The sequence below is a fragment of the Amblyomma mixtum genome, chromosome 6 (genome assembly GCF_055824585.1).
Source record: "Amblyomma mixtum isolate Tamu chromosome 6, ASM5582458v1, whole genome shotgun sequence".
In the NCBI taxonomy this organism is placed as follows: Eukaryota; Metazoa; Arthropoda; class Arachnida; order Ixodida; family Ixodidae; genus Amblyomma; species Amblyomma mixtum.
In genome coordinates, this window is record NC_143017.1 from 33,906,764 (window position 1) to 33,926,426 (window position 19,663).

The window sequence follows — 19,663 nt, forward strand, 5'->3', positions numbered from 1 at the left end:
TACTTTATCATTGCTGGGGTGCTCGACGGGGTCGAGAATCTCCTTGTGAAGTTGCAACAGGACATCTTGTGAGGACCGGTGTGGGCGGAAACCGTACATGGTGTCTGCGAAAATGTTTTGCTGTTCCAGAAAAGCCGACAATCTGTCGCGGACCATAGTCTCAATCAGCTTCCCCACACACGAAGTGAGGGAGATGGGCCGGAGGTTGTCGGTGTTAATGGCTTTACCTGGCTTGGGAATAAAAGTTACTAGTGCCGTTTTCCAATCTATGGGGAGTGGTGTGCCTCCAATCCAGATAGTGTTGAAGTAATCGAGGAGAGTTTCGTAGGCGGGATCTGGGAGGTTGGCAATAAGCTTTACCGTCACCTTGTCCCGGCCCGGTGCTGTACCTCGCTTCATTTTAGCCAGGGCCGCTTTTAGTTCATGGAGCTGGAACGGTTGATCCAAATCCGCGTTCTCGGAACCTGCATACGAGTACGCCTGACCACGGGGATCCCGGTGTATGCTCAAATATTTGTCGCGGAGCGCATCGGCCAGTTTGGCCCGATTCTCGACACACTGGCGCTCCAGCCGGAATCTCTCTTGGTCCTTCCCACACCATTTACACGACGTTAAGGCGGCTTTAGCTAAAATGCGGCGAGGTACGGCCCCGGGTCGGGATCGCATAACAGTTAATCTGTTGGCGAAGCTCCCCGCTTCGGCCTACCTCCACCTACTAGTGTACATTAACCTGATTTGGGACTGCCGTCCACTCCCTCCCGACTAGAAGACCTCACTGGTCACTTTAATCCCTAAGCCAGGCAAGACAGTGAATACCGACAACCTGAGGCCCATATCGCTAACCTCTTGTGTGGGCAAGCTTATGGAGGTGATGGTTAGGGATCGCGCTCTCTCCACACACACATAGAGACCAAAGGCCTCTTTGCAAACACTATGTTCGGGTTCCGACCGCATATGTCTGCGCAGGACGTCCTCCTCCAGCTACAGCGCTACATAATACGACCCACTGCCATGCGCCACAACTACAAGGTCATCCTTGCCCTCGATCTTAAGGGGGTCTTTGACAACGTTTGTCATGGCAGCATCTTGGCTAACTTGAGTACCACCGATTGTGGGCACAAGGCATTCACGTATGTACGAGACATTCTCTCGAAGCGTCAGGCCTTCCTCAAGATTGAGGACGACGAATACGGACCACACACAATGGGTACACGGGGTACACCACAAGGGGCAGTCTTGACACCGCTTCTTTTCAAAATTGCCATGATGCAGCTTCCACACCAACAGGCCCAGGTGGAAGGCGTCCATCACGCACTCTACGCGGATGACATAACAATTTGGACTACCGAAGGAAGCCTTGGGGAAAGGAGGACCGCCTTCTGTGGGCCGCCACCATTATCAATAGCTACGCTAACGGCTGTGGTCTTCAATGTGCTCCCGCAAAATCGGATCTTCTGCACATCAGATCCAATCCTAAAGACAACACGAGTTTGCAAATCTCTCTGACGGAAGGTCCTATCAGAGAGGTCGAGGAGCTCCGCATACTAGGCCTGTTCATCCATAACAGGCTCAACCCGGAATCCACTATTGCCAAACTCAAGCACGTAGGCAATCAGGTCGGACGCATGATCCATCGCGTTTCTAACAAGAGCGGCGGGTTGCGAGGCAGGGACGCGCTTCGGCTCGCCCATACCTTCGTGACCAGTAGGATCCTCTACTCCGTTCTCTATCTTCGCACTACGAAACAACAAGAAATAAGAATCGACACCATCTTTAGAAAGGCTACAAAGCGAGCACTGGGCCTGCCAGTGGCCACTTCCAATGCTAAGTTGTCGGCGTTAGAAGTGATCAACTCCTACCAGGAGTTACGGGAGGCCCACCTCGTGAACCAATATACGCAACTCTCGCAGACGGCCTCCGAGCGCCGCCTGCTAGACCGCTTGCACAGCCAACACAAGTGCACTGCAGGGGAGACGTGTCGGATTCCGGAGTTATGGCGTCACAACCTCTGGGTCCCTCCACTCCCGCGCAACATGGACACACATACACACGAAAGCAGACTAGAGGCGCATGCTCGGGCCCTCGAACAGCAACACGGATTCAAAAAGGGTGATTGATTCATTGATTGATTGATTGATTGATTGATTGATTGATTGATTGATAACAACTTTTATTTCCACCGATGTAGGAGGCCCCCTAATCCCCGTCCCTGGCACGCAGGCCTAGGGGACGGGGGACGGGACCTCCGCGACTAAAGACTGGCGAAGATACATTGTCTCTTCGCGGCTTCAGCCGCCAGGCGGACAGCTCGTTTCTTGTCGGCGGGGACCACGCTTCGCGGAAGGGCCTCCCAGGCTTCTCTACTCTTAATATTGTCCTCAGCACCCCGGGATCCAGGGCGTTGCCAAATTATATGATCGAGGGTTCCCCTCGCTCCGCAGGTCTTACATTCGTCACCTTTTTTATCGTCTGACTTGGTTTGAAATAACCAGACAGGGTTAACGAAATTTCCGGCCTGTAGTCGTCGCTAGGCCATGGCCTCTGTATTGGTTAAGTTTGGATCTGGTGGTGGCATTAGACGCCTGCCTAACCTGTAGTGCACGGCGATTTCCGCGTACGTTTGCAAACGTTCGTCCATCCCCTGGGGGTCGGGTGGCTCTACAGTTACCCGGAAGTAGAGATCTCGGGCTAACATGTGGGCCGCCTCGTTACCGGGGACGGATGTGTGTGTATACTACGTTGACGTGGCAGCGCCGTCGTCCACTGGATTCTACACGGCCGCAGTAGTTCACCAGGACGAATGCGTTAACGGCCTCTCCTTTCGAGCTCTAAATTCAGCGCAGGCCGAGGAAGTTGTCATTGCGCTTGCCACCTCGGACTTGAATTCGAAGGTAATCGTGACAGATTCGAGTCGAGCCTGTCAACACTACCTGGCTGGCGAGGTTTCACCTTTAGCCTACTGTATATTAAAGCGCGCAGTGAGGGAATCGGACCCTTCGCCCAAACACATAGTTTGGACTCTGGGCCATCAGGGCCTTGGAGGTAATTAGGCTGCGGACGCGGCTGCCCGAGCGCTTACCTACCGGGCACCTCATCCAGGCGCTTCCGGCTCAGAGATCGTGCAACCGCTTCTGCGGTTCAGGGAAATTCTGGACGACTTTTGCGAACGCCATCGGCTTTTCCCGGTCCCTGCTAAGGGCCTGAGTAAAGCCAATGAGCGACCTCTGAGGCGCCTGCAGACCAGCACACTATTGTGTATTTAATTTTCTCGACAGGCGTTTTTCCGGCAAAAATGAAAGTAGCAAAAGTTCTTCCATTATACAAGTCAAAAGAAAAAGATAACATCCAGAATTACAGGCCGATATCAATATTACCGTTTTTCAGCAAGGTCGCTGAAAAACTGTTAGCAGCAAGACTTAACAGCTACCTAGAAAAACACACTATTCTGTCACCCTACCAATTTGGGTTCAGAAAAGGATATTCCACAACTGCAGTTTCAACCTTTGTTGACAAAGTTAGGAAGTTTATTGATTCGGGTTCCCTAGCAGCAGGCATATTTATCGACTTCGCCAAAGCCTTTGATTCCCTAATCCACAGTATTCTTAAAGAAAAGTTATTGGTTACGGCGTCAACGACACACCCCTCACACATATTGAAAATTACCTAAAGGACCGTCATCAAGTTGTTTTCTTCGGAAATTCACAGTCGAGTGCAAAGGTGATTAATGTCAGAGTTCCCCAAGGCTCCGTGTTGGGGCCTTTGTTTTTTTTTGCTTTATATCAATGACTTGCCTTCCCAATTAACTTATGCCCAAACTGTATTATATGCCGATGATACGACTTTAGTATTAGCAGATCGCGATTAAAGTGCCCTGATTAGAAAAGTAAATAAAGAATTACAAAATGTACATAAATGGTGCATGGCGAATGCAATCAACCTTAATCCTATTAAAACCGTTTTTATCCTTTTTCACTCTAGCAGAAGAATTGTTTCTCAGCATACAGATGTAATTTACAATAACCGGCCTATTCAGCATGCTACCAACACAAAATGTTTGGGTGTTGTGATAGATAATTATCTCAAGTTTGATTTACACGTCCGTTCAGTGATTAAAAAAAGCCTCATACGGCCTGCATGCACCTTCCAAATGGCGAGATTTTTTCCCCGTTGATGTGCTTGTTAACCTTTATTACGCCTTTATCCATTCACATAATAATTACTGTATATCTGTTTGGGGATGCACATATTCATCTCACATCGCCCCATTATATGCTTTTCAAAAAAAGAGTTCCTCGAATTGTCGCGCAAAACATTCAGCATACTCATCCGGATGAATTATTTGCCGTTCTTGGTATCCTAAATGTACACGACCTAGTAACTTATAATACCGCTTCTTTAATTTATCGGATAATTCACAACATGCTCAATTTAACTACAGTATGTCTTCATCACTCACTATGCACCAACACGTCTACTACAAGATATCGGCTCATGCTTCCTGCAATACACACAAATTATGGTTGACAAACGTTGCAATTTACGGGTCCTTATTTGTGGAATAGTCTTGCTTATAATGTTCAACTTTCACCTACACTTCATGCCTTTCACAAACAGTTAAAACATTTTCTACTAAATTCAACCTAGTCTACATTCTTTAGTGCTTTGGTTTGTGTTTTGTTTCTAATTATAACATGTTTATTTGACGTTTTCACTAGTATCCAGTGCCTACTGCTGTAACATGCTTATTGCTATATAATTGCGTTATTTGTTGCTGTCTTCTACATATGTAATAGCTTATAGTGGTCGGGACCCTTAAACAAATTTTGTTGGGTCCCTGAAGTTGTGTGCTTGTATAAGGGAGTAATTACTCATTGGCATCCACCCAAGCGCAGCCATACGGTTACAAAGGAAAGCTTCCCCTAAACTTTTGACCTACACTGTTCCCACTTCGAGTTATTGATCAGTTCGCTCTCGGCCTTCCATAAGCTTGCCGTCCCGGTTAGCTCAGTTTGTAGAGCGACTGCTCCGGTGAAGCGGTGGTCTCCGGTTCGAACCCCAGACCAGGACGAATTTTTCTTTGACTATGAAGTTTCTGAGAAAGCTGTTTAGGTTTCCTTTGTAGCCGTATGGCTGCGCTTGGGTGGATGCCAATGAGTGATTACTCCCTTATTACAAATTTACTCCACCTTGGGGGATTCCCCTAAACATTTGACCAACACTGTTGTGTCCTGCAATAGCGAAACATGTCGACCCCAAAATTGATGGGCGCTGCCCTCACTGTGGGGAAGTATCCGATAATTCCACATGGTTTGGGACAATCAGAAGAATCCTTCCCTTCCCCCCAATCCTTCCCCTTCCCGAGAATCATCGGAGGCAGCCCTTCTCAACTGCTCGGGGCTGGAGTCTCAAAGGGCTCTAGTACAACGGCCGCGAGTAGCGGCCTCGTCCAGCGGGGTCCCGGACTAAGGACTCCACCTATGTAAAGGACCATTTTTGGCCGACAAACTCTCCTTTAGTTTATTAAAAAGCTGTCACCACCAGCACATCGGTCCTTCCGAGGAGACGACTTGGAGTTGTCTCTCTTTTCCGTGTCTTTGTTTGCGCTATAAGAACTTCTACATCAAGATGAACTACCAACTCGCCCAGCAGGAAGGTTTAATGAAGTTTATCACCTCAAACAAATCCCACTCTATTACTTCAACCTTTATCACCTCAAACAGATCCCACTCTACTACTTTAACCTGTTCCCACCATCTAGCCTCAGGCGCCCCCATCTACTCCCCAGCAACCCAAAGATACATCCTCCAGTCCTCCCTCTAAGCGGAAAGCTACCTCCCGCTCAGAACGCTACGTTAATTTTGCCGACCTCGAGGAATTTGAGGCTCGCCCAGAGGAAAAATTAGAGGCGAAAAATTGGTGCTAAGCTCGAGGCGAAATTTGTTGAGTTCTCCTGACAAATCCAACAGCAAATTCTCCAGTTCCAGCAACAAATGCAGCAGAAAAGCAAAAAACTTAACACCCTCGTGCAACAAATTCAATCATGCTTGGTTTGGATTGGTTTGGTTTGGTTTATCTGGGGTTAACGTCCCAAAGCAACTCAGGCTATGAGAGACGCCGTAGTGAAGGGCTCCGGAAATTTCGACCATCTGGGGTTCTTTAACGTGCACTGACATCGCACAGTACACGGGCCTCTAGAATTTCGCCGTCATCGAAATTCAGCGGCCGCAGCCGGGATCGAACCCGCGTCTTTCTGGTCAGCAGCCGAGCGCCGTTACCACTGAGCCACCGCGGTGGGAAATCCAAACATGCGTCACACGCCTTGAAGCTAGGGGGGACGCAACGGCCGCCCTCCACACAACGCGAGTTAAACCATACGATCGACCCGCCGCGGCGGCTCAGTGGTAAGGCACTCATCTACCGAGCCGGAGTACCCGGGTTCCAACCCGACCGCGGTGGCCGCGTTTCGATGGAGGCGAAACGCAAGAGGCGCCCGTGTGCTGGGCGAAGTCAATGCACGTTAAAGATCCCCAGGTGGTCAAAATTATTCCGGAGACCTACGGCACCTCTTTTTCTCTTTCTTCTTTCACTCCTACCTTCCTCCTTTTCCTTACGGCGTGGTTCAGGTGTCCGCCGAGATATGTGAGACAGATACTGCTCCATTTGCTTTCCTCAAAAACCAATTTAGCACGCTCGCAAACCATTCAGGTCTCATCATTGTAGGAGATTTCAATGCCCACCACCCCACTTGTTGTTACCGCACCGCCAACCGAAAGGCTAAAAATCTGTGGTTACGAGCACAGGTACTGGGCTTCACCCTTGTTACTGACCCTCACACTCCCACCCGGGTAGGAAACAGCTCATCTGGTGACACTTTACGTGATCTAACATTCTTCAAAAACTTGCGGATCGATCGGTGGCTCAACAGTGGCGATACCCTCCGCAGCGACCACTATCTTCTCGCGACCACCCTAGCATGTGCCCGTTTCATCGGAAAGGTCGCCCGACCGTAATTACGGATTGGGACAAGTTTCGTTCGCTACGTGCTCAGAGCGCCCCTACCCGGATTAATAACCTGGACGAGTGAATTTCCAACCTCCAGGCAGATGTTTCTGCTACTACTAACGAATCACCCGCTACGGCTGATCAATCCAGTACAAACAGCCGTCTCCTCCACCTATGGCAGTCCCGCGAAAGAATACATAACCGCTGCAAAACACAGCGCCACAATAGAACGTTTAAGCGTCGAATAGCTCCGATAGATAAATAGATTGAGGTGCACTGTATCGCATTGACTACCCAGCAATGGGGTCCAGTTTTGGACAACATGCGCGGCCAGGTCAGGCTAACCCGTACCTGCACCTTTTCCGATACCTTTTAGACCCGAACGGTTGCACTTGTGCCGTCACTCATAATTAATGACTAATTACTAAGTAATGCCAAATTGCTAATTAATGACTAATTACTCATTACTGACTAAACACTAATTAACTGTTGTTGTTCAGACTGAGAGAAGGATGAAAAGGAAAGCGCATGGGCCTACCGACTGACTCGAGCCGAGCCACCACCGCTCCCACATGTACATAGGATGGATGGAAACAACTTTATTACACACAAAAAAAAATCTTCCAGGGTGGTCCCCTACTGGTCCAGGAGTCCACGGGCTAGTGCTTCACGTAAAGCCCGATCCACTAGCCATTTCTGGCCGGCGGGCTGAGCGGTCCGTAAAGCAGCCTCCCAGGAAGAATGAGTGGGATTGGGGATGGGGGATACTGCCTTTGGGGAAGGACATTCCCAAAGGTAATGGAAAAGTGTGGATTTGGGCACGCCACAGGTGTTACAATCAGGAGGAAAGGTGGGATGAAAGCATGAGAGGCGGTGGGGTGAAATAAAGCAGCCTGTCTGTAATTGCCGCCATGTGGCGCTGGATAAGGGCGACAAGGTACTGTGGGGTGGTGGCAGTGTCATGCGGCTGAATTTGTAAAATGTGGTAATTTGGTGATATGTAGAGAGGACCGAAGGGGCTTCTTGCGCAGGGTTGGGTGCCTGATCCTCCGGGGTCCGGGAGGAGAGTTCTCGGGCCAGCGCATGAACGCGCTCATTACCGGGGATCGAGGCATGCCCAGGAACCCACGACAGAGTAACCGTTCGGTCGAGAGAGGTGGCCGTGGTAAGAATACGGTGTGTTGCCGGAGTCGCCACGCCCTGTAGGTAGTGGCGGTACGCGGCCTGTGAATCTGTGCAAATTTCTGTTATGTTTTTGTCAATGATGGAGTGGGCCAGAGCAAGTGCGATGGCGGCTCCTTCAGCCTCTGCAGGCGAATTAGTTCGAATAGTGGCAGCGGCCCCCACTGTGCCGTCTTCATAGGCTGCGACTGCCGTGAAATATCCTGGTTTAGCATTTTGTGCCGCGTCGACATAAAGGATATCGGAGCGGTTGCTGTATGTTTTCGTGTAATAGCTCGCTCGTGCCTGCCGCCTACCGTGATGGAGACTAGCACTCATATTGCGCGGTAGGGGCTTCTGATATATGCGATCCTGCGTGCGCAGAGAAATCATGTAAGGTGTAGGACTTGTTGGGGTGGGAATTGGTGGATTGAGACGTAGCTGTCGCAGTAGGCATTGTACTGTTTCCGTGCGACTCAGGCGGACTAATTGGTTGGTGCGCTGAGCCTCTATTAATTCCATCACTGTATTGTGGGTACCAGTGGCCAGGAGACGTTTCGTGCTAACCGTCCGTGGAAGACGTAAGGCAGAGGTGACAGCCGTGCGTATTAGGATGTCTGCCTGTTGTCTTTGCCGCTGAGTATGTGGTATGGAAGGTGATATGTAATGCGGCTAATGATTAGTGCATTTGTCATATTGAGGGTCTCGCGTTCAGACAGCCCATGATTGCGTGCTGCCACCCGCCTGATAAGTGCAGCGATCTGTTTGGTCTGTCTGTGCAAGAGCTGAAGGGTGGCGGTTGCATCGAGTGTGTTGTTAATTAGAAGGCCGAGAATCTTCACCTGAGGCACAATGGGCACTGGATTCCCGTACATGTGCAGTTCAATCGGGGGGTCACTGGGGAGGGGTTTCAGCTGCAGGAGTTCCGATTTATTTGGAGAGCAACGGAGGCCTGTGTTTGCTAAATGAGTGGTGGTGATGTCTATGGCAGATTGCAGGATATCCTGGGCTGTTCCAAGGGATCCTCCCGTTGTCCAGAGGGTTATATCATCTGCGTATATGGCTGTGTGGAGCCCTGGGACAGCAGCAAGGGCCTTTGCCAGTGGCGCTAGGGCAATGTTAAAGAGTAAAGGTGATAGAACCGCCCCTTGTGGGGTTCCCCGGTTAGGCAGGGGGAAAGGCTGGGAGGCAATATCCCCAAGGTGGAGGTCTGCCGTGCGCCCTTGAAGGAAGGCCCGAATATATTGCCATATGCGGGTACCACACCCCGTGGTGGCTAATGTCGCGAGGATATGGTCATGGCTTATTGTGTCGAAAGCCTTATGGATATCCAGGGCCAGTATGGCTCGCGTAGAGGCTGTACGACGCTTAGTGCAAAAGAGGGACTCTTTAAGCGCGAGAAGTACGTCTTGCGCCGAGATGTTTGGGCGGAAGCCGAATTGAACGTTTGAGAGAAAGCCTGTTGTTTCTAGGAATGGTTGCAGGCGATTGAGAATGACGTGCTCGAAGAGCTTGCCGACAGCTCGTTAAGGAGATGGGGCGCAAATTTTGAAGAGTGAGGGCTTTGCCCGGTTTGGGTATAAATCGGATGCTGGCATGGGTCCAGGCTGATGGGAGCGTCCCAGCTTGCCAGTGGTTATTAAAGAGCTCCGTGAGTTCCTGGAGGGATACATCGTCCAGATTGAGTAGTGCCTTGTACGTTATGCCATCCGGCCCCGGCGCCGTAGAGCAGCGAATACTAAAGAGTGCTCGGCGGACTTCGTTTAAGGTGATGTCGGCATCAAGTTCTGGGTTAGGTGGAGGTAGATTGGGTGGATCTGCCGACTGAAGAGATGTGGGTATATAAGTGTCCCGTAGTTGGCCAATTACGTCGGTGCCCTTTTGGAGCTCTAGTTGTATTAGACGTCGTGTGTTTACTGGTGCCTGAGATTTAGTGGTTGTTGGATCCGAGAGAGCGCGTAGGAGAGACCACGTGCGTTTAGTGCTTAATGTACCCTTCAGGTCGTTACAAATGGTTGCCCAGTTTGCGCGGGCTAGCGTGTTCGCGTATTCTTCTGCCTCGCGAGTGAGAGCGGCTATGCGGAGTCTCAATTTACGATTGTGTCGCTGGTGACGCCAGCGCTTGAGAAGTCCCTGTCGGGCCTCCCATAGATGAGCCAGATGCGGATCAACCTGCGGTGCCTTAGGGGTATTTTTAATGCTTTTGCTGTTCGCCTGGATGGCCTTCACCAGACGGTCTGTCCAGTCAGTGACAGTATGGGGTTCTGTCGAATCAGTTGCCAAATACGAGCGCAATTTATCCCAGTCAGTGAGAAGCTGCGAACGAGGGTTGAAAATCTTGGATTCATAAGATATAATAGTGGAGACTGGAAAATGGTCACTTCCAAGGCTATCCTGGAGCACCGTGTGAGATTTAACGATTATGTTCTGTGTGGCCCATGTGAGATCGGGTGTGGTGTCGCGGGTGACGCTTGTGCCAATGCGAGTGGGTACGGTGGGGTTTGTGATCAGGCTAAGGTTGTAATCAGCCATTGCGGTAGAAATCAGGTTACCTTTGGGGGTATCCGAGTTGTATCCCCAGTGCGTGTGACGTGCATTAAAATCACCCACCACAAGAAGGTTTGAGGAACGGAAGGAGCCCAGGATACCCGGAATAACTCTGCCTTTATCTTTAGGATTGCTGTATATGTTAATAATAGTGAGGCCATATGTGTGTCCTGGTGAGCTTAGCTCTATCGCGGTATATTGAGTGCCCTTGCTGTCGGGCGTGTTTGTCGGTGTGCGGTCTAGTACCTGCATGGATACGAGTGTTAAGATTGCCGTACGTGGTGTAAGGGCTGCCGTGTGATAACCGCGGATATGAATGCGATTTGTTTCCGTCTCTTGCAGAGCGATGACATGGGGGGGATTAGGGGAGTTTGCTATATATGCGGCTAGTTGTGCTTGTTTTCGGCGTATGCTGCGACAGTTCCATTGCCATATAATTGTTTCTGCTGGTGTGTTGGACTGGTGTCGCCGCCGACGTTTTCGCGTGTTATTGTTCTGCGCCATGTTGCTGGTCTGGATTGAGTGGATGAGGACAGGCAGCGGGTTCAACTGCGCGCTGCTTGCGAGGCAATTCCTGATGCGGTACAAGTTCGAAAAGCTTGTTGATGCCGGCTTCATGTTTTTCCAAGCGTGTGTTAATCGTAGCTTCTATCCTGTCAGCCATGGACTGTATCAACTGTGCCTGGGCTAGTATATGAGCTGTTGCTGCATCGCTCCGAGTTGTTCAGCAACTATGGTATTTATTATGGTAGTGATTTCTGAGCGAAATTCAGCGGAACGTATGTGCTGTTTAACCGCCTCTTGAGGTGTTATAGGGGAGGCAGGGTTTCGAAAAGAGGTGGGAGTGGAGGCTGCTTGGACGGACAACTCACCGCTTTTAGCAGAGCCGGCTTCTTTCTCGGGTGTAGCGTTCCGGAGTGACTGCGTCTCCTGGGTCTCCTGGATGTGGGATGCGCAATCACTGGCTTTCGAGGTACAGGCCCGTGGCTCGGTGGCGTCTGTCTCGGTACCACTGGGCACCCGAAGGGGTTGAAGTTGTGCGAAATCGCGTTGTGAAGTTTTATATCCAGCGTTCACGGTGTCCACACTGCGCTTTTCCGTGTGGTCTTTGCTATCTTGGTTGTCCGACGGTTCTGAGGTCTCGGTCTCCATGGTCTGCTCCAAAGGTGTCTGGACACCCGTGGTGGCCACTGGGTTTTCCTTCCTCAGTGGTGGGAGGGATGGCCATTGTTCTCTGCTCTTGTTCCAAGCTTTCTTTGGATGGATGGCGAGTGCCTTGCTTGGACCGTTTTTCTGATTCCCTTTCGTGGGAAGTGTTGTGCTGTTGTTATATCCTTAAAGTTCTCCCGGCCGGTCGGCTTGGGTTTGGTTAAATTTGGGCCGATGCTCAGTCTCGTGCTCCTGTTCAGTCTTGTTCTTCTGCGCATTCTTTTGCTTCTGCTCAGGCTTTTGGTTATTCTGCATTTGGCTCTGTGCAGCAATGTCTTTATAATGATGACGTCGGATTACGCCTTCATCAGCTTTGCTTGTCTTTTTCCCTCTTGTGGTGTAGTTCTTCTGTCTTGCCGGGCAGTTCGTGTCAATGGTGGAGTGGTCCGATGTGTCGCAGACGATGCAGTACTTTTTGCAATCGACATGTCCTGGTGGAGGATTGCGTACTCCGGAATTGTAGCATCTTTTCTCCTGCGGAGTGGGACAAATGTCAGCACGGTGCCCTATTTTCAGGCAGCATCCGCAAACCTGCATCACTGGTCGGAATGGTTTGCACCTGTATTCGATGCCGCTGAGGTAGACAAACCGTGGCACTGCTTTGCCTTCAAAGGTATATAGACATGCCCCCTTGGTGCCGAAAGGCCTCGCTTGAATGATGTTGATTTGTTGGGGATATGTTTCCGTGCAGTTTAGTAATTCCTCTTCTGAAGGTATCGGTAAGGCGCCGGTAATGATGCCTTTACATGAGTTATCTGGTGAGGCTGCATAAGCGCTCATTGAATATTCCTTTCCTCCTAGATTGATTGCTTGGATGTTGCATATCTGTTCCGTGAGGTCCGGATCTGGGGTGCTCAGAATAGCGATGTTTTGCTCTGGATTGATCCTGACTCTGGCCTCGTGGGTCAATTGGCGGCTGAGCTTGAATTGCAAAGCAGCAAGAAGTGACCTACCAGAGTTGTTATGCAGCGTCACCCCTCCACGTAGACGTATTACCACCTTGTAGTCATCATGCGGCAGCCTCGGTAATTTGATGGGGCGTGCGGGTCGTGATCTTTCGGCAGGTGTGTGTGCTTCTGCCTCCGTTACAAGTTTGAATCGTTTTTGCGTGCGTCGATCATCCTGAACCATGGCGTCGCCTTCGGGTAGGCTTCAGTCCTGTCTCGTTGCGTCCCGTGCGGTAGGCCCCCTCCGTTGTGTCGGTGGTAGAAATTCCAGGCATGGCGTCCTGGGTATCCATGTCGTCAAGTTCGTGGACTCCCTCCGCTGCCGTGGACAGCGAGCACGACCCGCTGTGGCTGGATGGGAAGGCAGCGGCGTCGGCCATATGAAGCGCTGACGTGGAACGCCGCTCCGCCGTGCGCCGCCTAGGCGGCGTTGACGTGGAACGCCGCTCCGCCGTGGGCCGCCGAGAGGGGTTAGGCTTAGTGCGGCGACTCCGCTTCGGAGATCTTCGTAAAGTGCTTGTGCAAAATACAGCGTACTCACGGACAAAGGAGTCCTCGTAAAGGTCCCTTGGGGGTTCACGAAAGCCTGAGGTAGGAATTTAGGGCGCTATGATGGGTAAGTGGGAAAATAAAGGCGAAAGTTCACAGCCCCCATGTGAAGCGCGTCCGCTCCGCTCGGCTCCCCCTGGTCACATGTAGATAGAGGAGAGTTAAAAGATAAGAGGAAAAAATTACGAGGAACTTTAGCGGCTAAAGTGGTGAAAGGCGAAAGCCTGAGTGCTGCATTCTGCTACGCGATTGTTCACTTCACATTTTGTTCGTGCATTAATTAACTGCCAATTAATGACGCTTAAGCTTCGCCTTCAGTAGTGGAACGCGACAACGTGTTGTAGCGCTGCAAGGCAGTCCACGGAACGCCACCACCCGTTCGGCGCGATGCCTAGCCCTTTGAACACAACGCTTTTTGAGGAAAGGAAATGGCGCTGTAATTCTCTGTAGTCTCGGTGGACACCTGAGCCGCACTGTACAGGAAGGGAGGAAGTGTGAGTGAAAGAAGAAAGAGGGCCGTAGTGAAGAAATTGAAAATTGCATTTCAGGAAAGGAAATTACGCATTAACTGTCTCACATATCTCAGTAGACACTAGTCGAAAATTGTATTTGAGGAAAGGAAGTTGCGCAGTAACTGTCTCACATATTTTGGTGGACAGCCGTCAAAATTCGCGCGTGGTGACGTCACGACAATTTTGACCAATCTGAAACGCGGACAAATACGCCTTGCTCATTGGTAGATTGGTTTTTGAGGAAAGGAAATGTATCTGTCTCTCATATCACGGTGGACTCCTAAACCTTGCCGTAACGGGAAGGGAGGAAGATGGGAGTGAACGAAGACACCGTATCGCACCTTTGTTCATTCCAAACCATCGAGCTGACATGGCGGAGAGGTAGCGTGCTCGACTCGCACTCCGGAGACCGGGGTTCGATTCCGAAGCTCGGCCAATTTCTTACTCGGTTTTATTTATATATCTGGTCTGACTAGAAAGGTTAATTGGACTAATTGGTCAAGTAAGCATTAACTAAACTCAGTCAAACTTACTTGGAGCATCACTATACGATCCCTTCAATTGGTTGCATGGTTAGTAGCCAAAGTACAATTTGCCCCGTTTGAAATTCGCGCACTGTGACGTCACGACCGTTTCGACCAACTGAAAAGCGTGATATTTCTATTGACAGCTCCTGCTTACAATGAGGCATTAAAGGCTTCCGCCTTAAAAGTGAAAAAAGAGACGCGCCTAACAACAACCGCGCCCGCCGAAGCGAAGACGCTGGCTTAAACAGATACCCCCTAATCAACTGCTAATTAATGACTCTTAAGCTTCGCATTTAGGAGTGGAACGCGAGAGCATGTTTCAGCGCTGCCAGGGAGTCCACAGAACCCCATCACCCGTTCGGCGCGTTGCCTTGCCCTTTGAACACAACGCTTTTTGAGGAAAGGAAATGGAGCGGTATTTTTCTGTCATCTCGGTGGACACCTGATTCGCAGCGTACAAGAAGGGAGGAAGTGGGAGTGAACGAAGAAAAAGAGGCGCCGTGATGAAGAAAATGAAAATTGTATTTGAGGAAAGGAAATTAGGAAGCAACTGTCTCACACATCTCGGTGGACACCCGTCAAAAGCGTGACACCATTGCTGATAAATTTCTGTCGACAACGACGAGGCATTAGAGGCTGTCGCCTTAATATATACGTGGTACACCGCTGTACTAAGCACAAGGGCGCCCCCGATGCTTAAACGGACTGCAGGAAACCTGGTCACAGTTAACACTTATGCCCTCTCCGAAAGGCTGGACAATGTCCGTGGTGTGGCGTGAAGCACAGCACTCAAGAGGTCCCTTGCACGCCGAAATGCATTGTGTGGGGTGAGAACCAGCTTACCAGTACACGCTCGTGCAAAGCCAGGATACCTCAGCCTTGAAGACAGACCATGCCGAAATTCAAGCAAGCAGTGCCCTAGCCAGAGACTTTCCACCGCTAGTGATCAAGATCGCCAGCGAGCCTGAACCAAAGCCACCAGTACACCCCAAACCTCACAGCGGGAGGAAGAGAGAGCTCTCCTGCGGGAAGAGGTAAGGCATCTCATTGCAGCCGTTGATTCTATTTTTTCTACCTTTCCTCCACCCTCTCCTTCCAAAATATCCCAAACCTCTTCACCAACACCCCTACCCTTAACAGACCCTCCAGAAAAGATATGCAGACCAGTTTACATTCCACATAGATTCCAAATCCAAAAACTTTGCCCAACATCTGGAAGCCAATATGCTGGATTCCGCCCCGTTTCCCGAGCGCACCACATCCTCTTCGGCTGCCGTGCCGATTCTCCCCTGCAGGAACAGCCCGCCATCAGAACATGGGAAGCCCTCCTTGCGTCGCAGACCCCGGACACCTTGTCGCCCTTATCCAGTGACACATGGCGACAGTTACAGAGAGGCTGCTTTATTTCACCCTACTGTCTCTCATGCTTTCACCGAACCTTTCCTTCTGAGTGTAACACCTGTGGCGTTCCCAGATACACACTTTTACACTACCTTTGGGATTGTCCTCCCCCAAAGGCAGTGCCCACCCGTCCCAATCCCACTCATTCTTCCTGGGAGGCTGCTTTATGGACCGCTCAACCCGCCTTCCAGAAATGTCTGGTGGATCGGGCTCTACGTGAAGCACAAGCCCGTTGACTCCTGGACCAGTAGGGGAGCAGCCTGGAAGATTTTTTTGTCTAATAACGTTGTTTCCATCCATCCATCCCACTTCTCTGTGTGAACTCGGGTGTCAGTGTCATGGCTCTATGTGGCCTGGACACATGCACTGAATGTGAGGGCTGTGCGGTAGCCCTGAGGCCTTGAAGGGCTCAAACATGCTTGGAAAATAAAGTTTTGCCAGCCATCCCTCCGAAACGCTCGCGGCTCGTGCACGCGTAATTTTACTGATTAGTCGCAGGCGTCTTTGAAAGAACTAGCATGTACACGCCACTGGCCGACCTCAATGCACCGCCTATTTTCCCGACTACCTTGTACCAAAATTGTGACGGAACACTTGGACTGCAGCGTTCCAGGTGATTGGATTTTTCTTAGCATATTGCACACATATGCTAGTCAAGTTGGAAGCTAGCTTGCGAAAAGCATTCGAAACGACGACATATGCACATTCAACTGTATGCCTTCCCAGACTCTCTATCTCTTTCCTAAGGGCGCTGTTGAGGTGCCCATCGACTTGTGACACATTTACTGCGGCATTACCTTTCGTTATACAGCGTTCCTGGTGGCGTCATATGCGTGTGTGATTTGGTGGGTGTCACTTCACCCAGGGACGGTAATGTTTTCGCATTCCCTCTCGTAAGCTGTCATACATTCTCTGCCGAATTTTAAGGCGGAAGCCTTTAATGGTTCACCGTTGTAAGCAGGAGTTGGCAGAAATGTCAGGCGAGACGAGCACGCTACCACTCCACCATGCCAGCTTTTTTATGCGAAGCATATTACTACAGCTACACTACAGCCCGTCGAGCGCGGCGGTGGAGCTACCATTGACCTTTAGCGTGACCACGTGACAACATGACGTCACAGCCGAGGAGAGATGGGCTGCCGGCTCGCGCGGTCGGCCGCGGCGGTGGAGGCTCCACATCAGAGGCGCGGCGGCTGACCACGTGACAACATGACGTCACAGCAGAGGAGATGGGCTGCCGGCTCGCGCGGTCGGCCGCGGCGGTGGAGGCTCCACATCAGAGGCGCTGCAGCTGACCACGTGTCGCCCCAGCAGCGGTATAAAGCTGAGCTTGCCTCGCTCTCCGGGCAAACGGGCAAGCTTGTGCCCATGGGTATCTGATATCGCTTCGGCGAGCGCGGCTTCGGCCGCTTATCTGATTTTTTCAGCAGCGTCCGCTCCGGCGGACGCAGTTGTTGCTGCGACGCGCGTCTTTTCTTGCCTTTTTCTCTTTCCTCTGATCTCTTACCTCTCCTCTATCTGCACGTGGCAGCGGTGGTGGCTTGTCTAGAGCCAGTAGCAGGCCCGTGCAATTTCCTTTTCATCCTTCTCTCAGTCACAACAACAACAACTCTCCGGGCACTTACGAGGCGGCCAGGTGTTGGGATGCCGCCTAGAAGCAGGGCTGATTTGAACGAGAAGCGAAAGCTTCAGCGTGCCACAGAGACCGATGAAGAGCGGGATGAACGTCTGGCTAAGCGGCGTGCTCAATATGCGGCTCGGCGACAACGTTCTACAACAACTGAAGAACAAAGCGACGAATTTTACCAAGCCTAGCCATTAATATGCTTCGCATCTGACTAGGCTTAGCCTTAGCTAAGCCTCAGCCATTTTTTTGTCTTTATTGCTTGTTTTGACAGACCGTGCCAGCTCGATGGTTTGCAATGAACAAAGGCGGTGTCCTCTTTCACTCCCATCTTCCTCCCTTCTCGTTACGGCGAGGTTTAGGTGTCCACCGAGATATGAGAGACAGATACATTTCCTTTCCTCAAAAACCAATTTACCGACGAGCAAGGCGTACAACCGAACGGGCGATGGCGTTCTATGGACTTCCTGGCAGCGTTGCAAGATGCTGTCGCGTTCCGTTTAACATCTTAACCACACATCAGTGACACAAGCTGCAACCTCACGCTCAAGGCTTTCGCCTCACAGCACTTCAGGTCAACAAAGTGCCCCCTTGAATTTTTTAGAACGCATCTTTTTGGCGCCCGTTTCTGCGTTTCGCGGCGTCGACGTGGTGGTGGTGAAAAGCTTTTATTCGCATTCGCCAATGGTTTCCCGGGCCTGGGTGAGCTACCCTCCTAATTACTCTATATTAATGAAGTTTATTCTCTCTCTCTCTCTTCGATCGCCCGATGGGCCGTGTCAGCAGGTACCAAGATGATTTGGATGGTGCCAGAGGAGATGGTGTCTGAACGTAAGATGCCTATAGCCGAGGGTGCAACCCGTCCAACGGCGTAGTTGTAGACCCGAGGCTTGGAGTCAGAAAATGTACTCCGCGGAGGTCTGCGGGGTGGCAAGGGCAATAGCTGCCTCTTCGGTGTCTGCAGAGGTCGAAGTGTAGACTGAGGCAGTAAGAGTGGGTTGGAAAGAGTTGTCACTGACTGCAAGGATGTGGGATGGGTAGCGGCTGTACGAGGTGGCATCTACATAAGCCAAGGCAGGTTTCCGTCCGCACTCACGCCAGAGCACGGAGGCTCTCGCTGCTCTGCGGGAGGTGTGGTGTTTAGGATGCATATTCTTCGGGAGGGGATAAACGGTTAGGAGGGAAGAGACGTGGGAAGGGATGGTAAGTGTGGTAGGAAGGGGGGTAAGAGAGGAGAGCCTAAGGGTGGAGAGAAGTGCGCCGCCTGGACGGGTGCAGGAGAGACGGAGGAGCTGCGCCGTATGATGGGCCTCCTTCAGCTCAGTAAGGAAGTTGTGGACGCCCATGGACAATAGCCGAGCCGTCATGGCAGATGTGGGAAGGAATAGAGCCGACATATACGCCTGGCAAATGAGGCTGTTAACTTTGTTCGCCTCGGTACGGGAAAGGAAGAGATAGGGAAGTGAATAGCGGCTTGGAGCAAAGGCCTGCACCAAGCGGCAGAGGTCGTGTTCGCGCATGCCGTGGTAGCGGTTAGCAATGCGGCGCATGAGGCGGATGGTCTGGTGTACACTGTGAGTCGAGTGATGAGGGTGTTGTGCTTGCCATTAGACTGAAGAAATAGTCCTAGGATACAGAAAGTAGGGTAGCGTCGCTGTCGCCATTGCCGTCGCCGCTCTCCGTTGTAACCAGCAGTGGACACCTTAGTCGCGCTTTAAGCAGCAAAATGAAAGGAGCGGGAGCTTGTTTCTGAAGATGCCCCCAAACCGCAGGAAAAAGCACTAGTGTAAAATGAAGTTTTCTCTTCCTGCCTTATTTACTTGGAAAGCACAGGGAAAGCGGATAACTGCCTCTCGGAACAGTGGGGACCTCAATCGTGCTTTAAGCTACCGGCGGTAATGACAGATGTGTGCTCTATGCTTTCGCATTGGGAACGTAAAATTGGTTGATTGGTGAATTGGTTTTTGAGAAAAGGAAAGGGAGCAGTATCTGCCTCACATATCTCGGCGTACACCTGAACCGCGCCGTAAGGGAAGAGATGAAGGTGGGAATGAAAGAAGAAAGCGAGAAAGAGGTGCCGTTGTTGAGGTCTCCGGAATAATTTCGACCACCTGGAGATCTTTAACGTGCACTTACATCGCACAGCACACGGGTGCCTCTTGCGTTTCGCCTCCATCGAAACGC

The 19,663-nt window shown here is 51.0% G+C and overlaps 1 pseudogene; it reads left to right on the forward strand.

Annotated features, from left to right (window-relative positions):
• The first annotated feature begins 631 nt into the window (after positions 1 to 631).
• Positions 632 to 5,466, forward strand: LOC149338757 (uncharacterized; annotated as a pseudogene).
• The last annotated feature ends 14,197 nt before the right edge of the window (positions 5,467 to 19,663 follow it).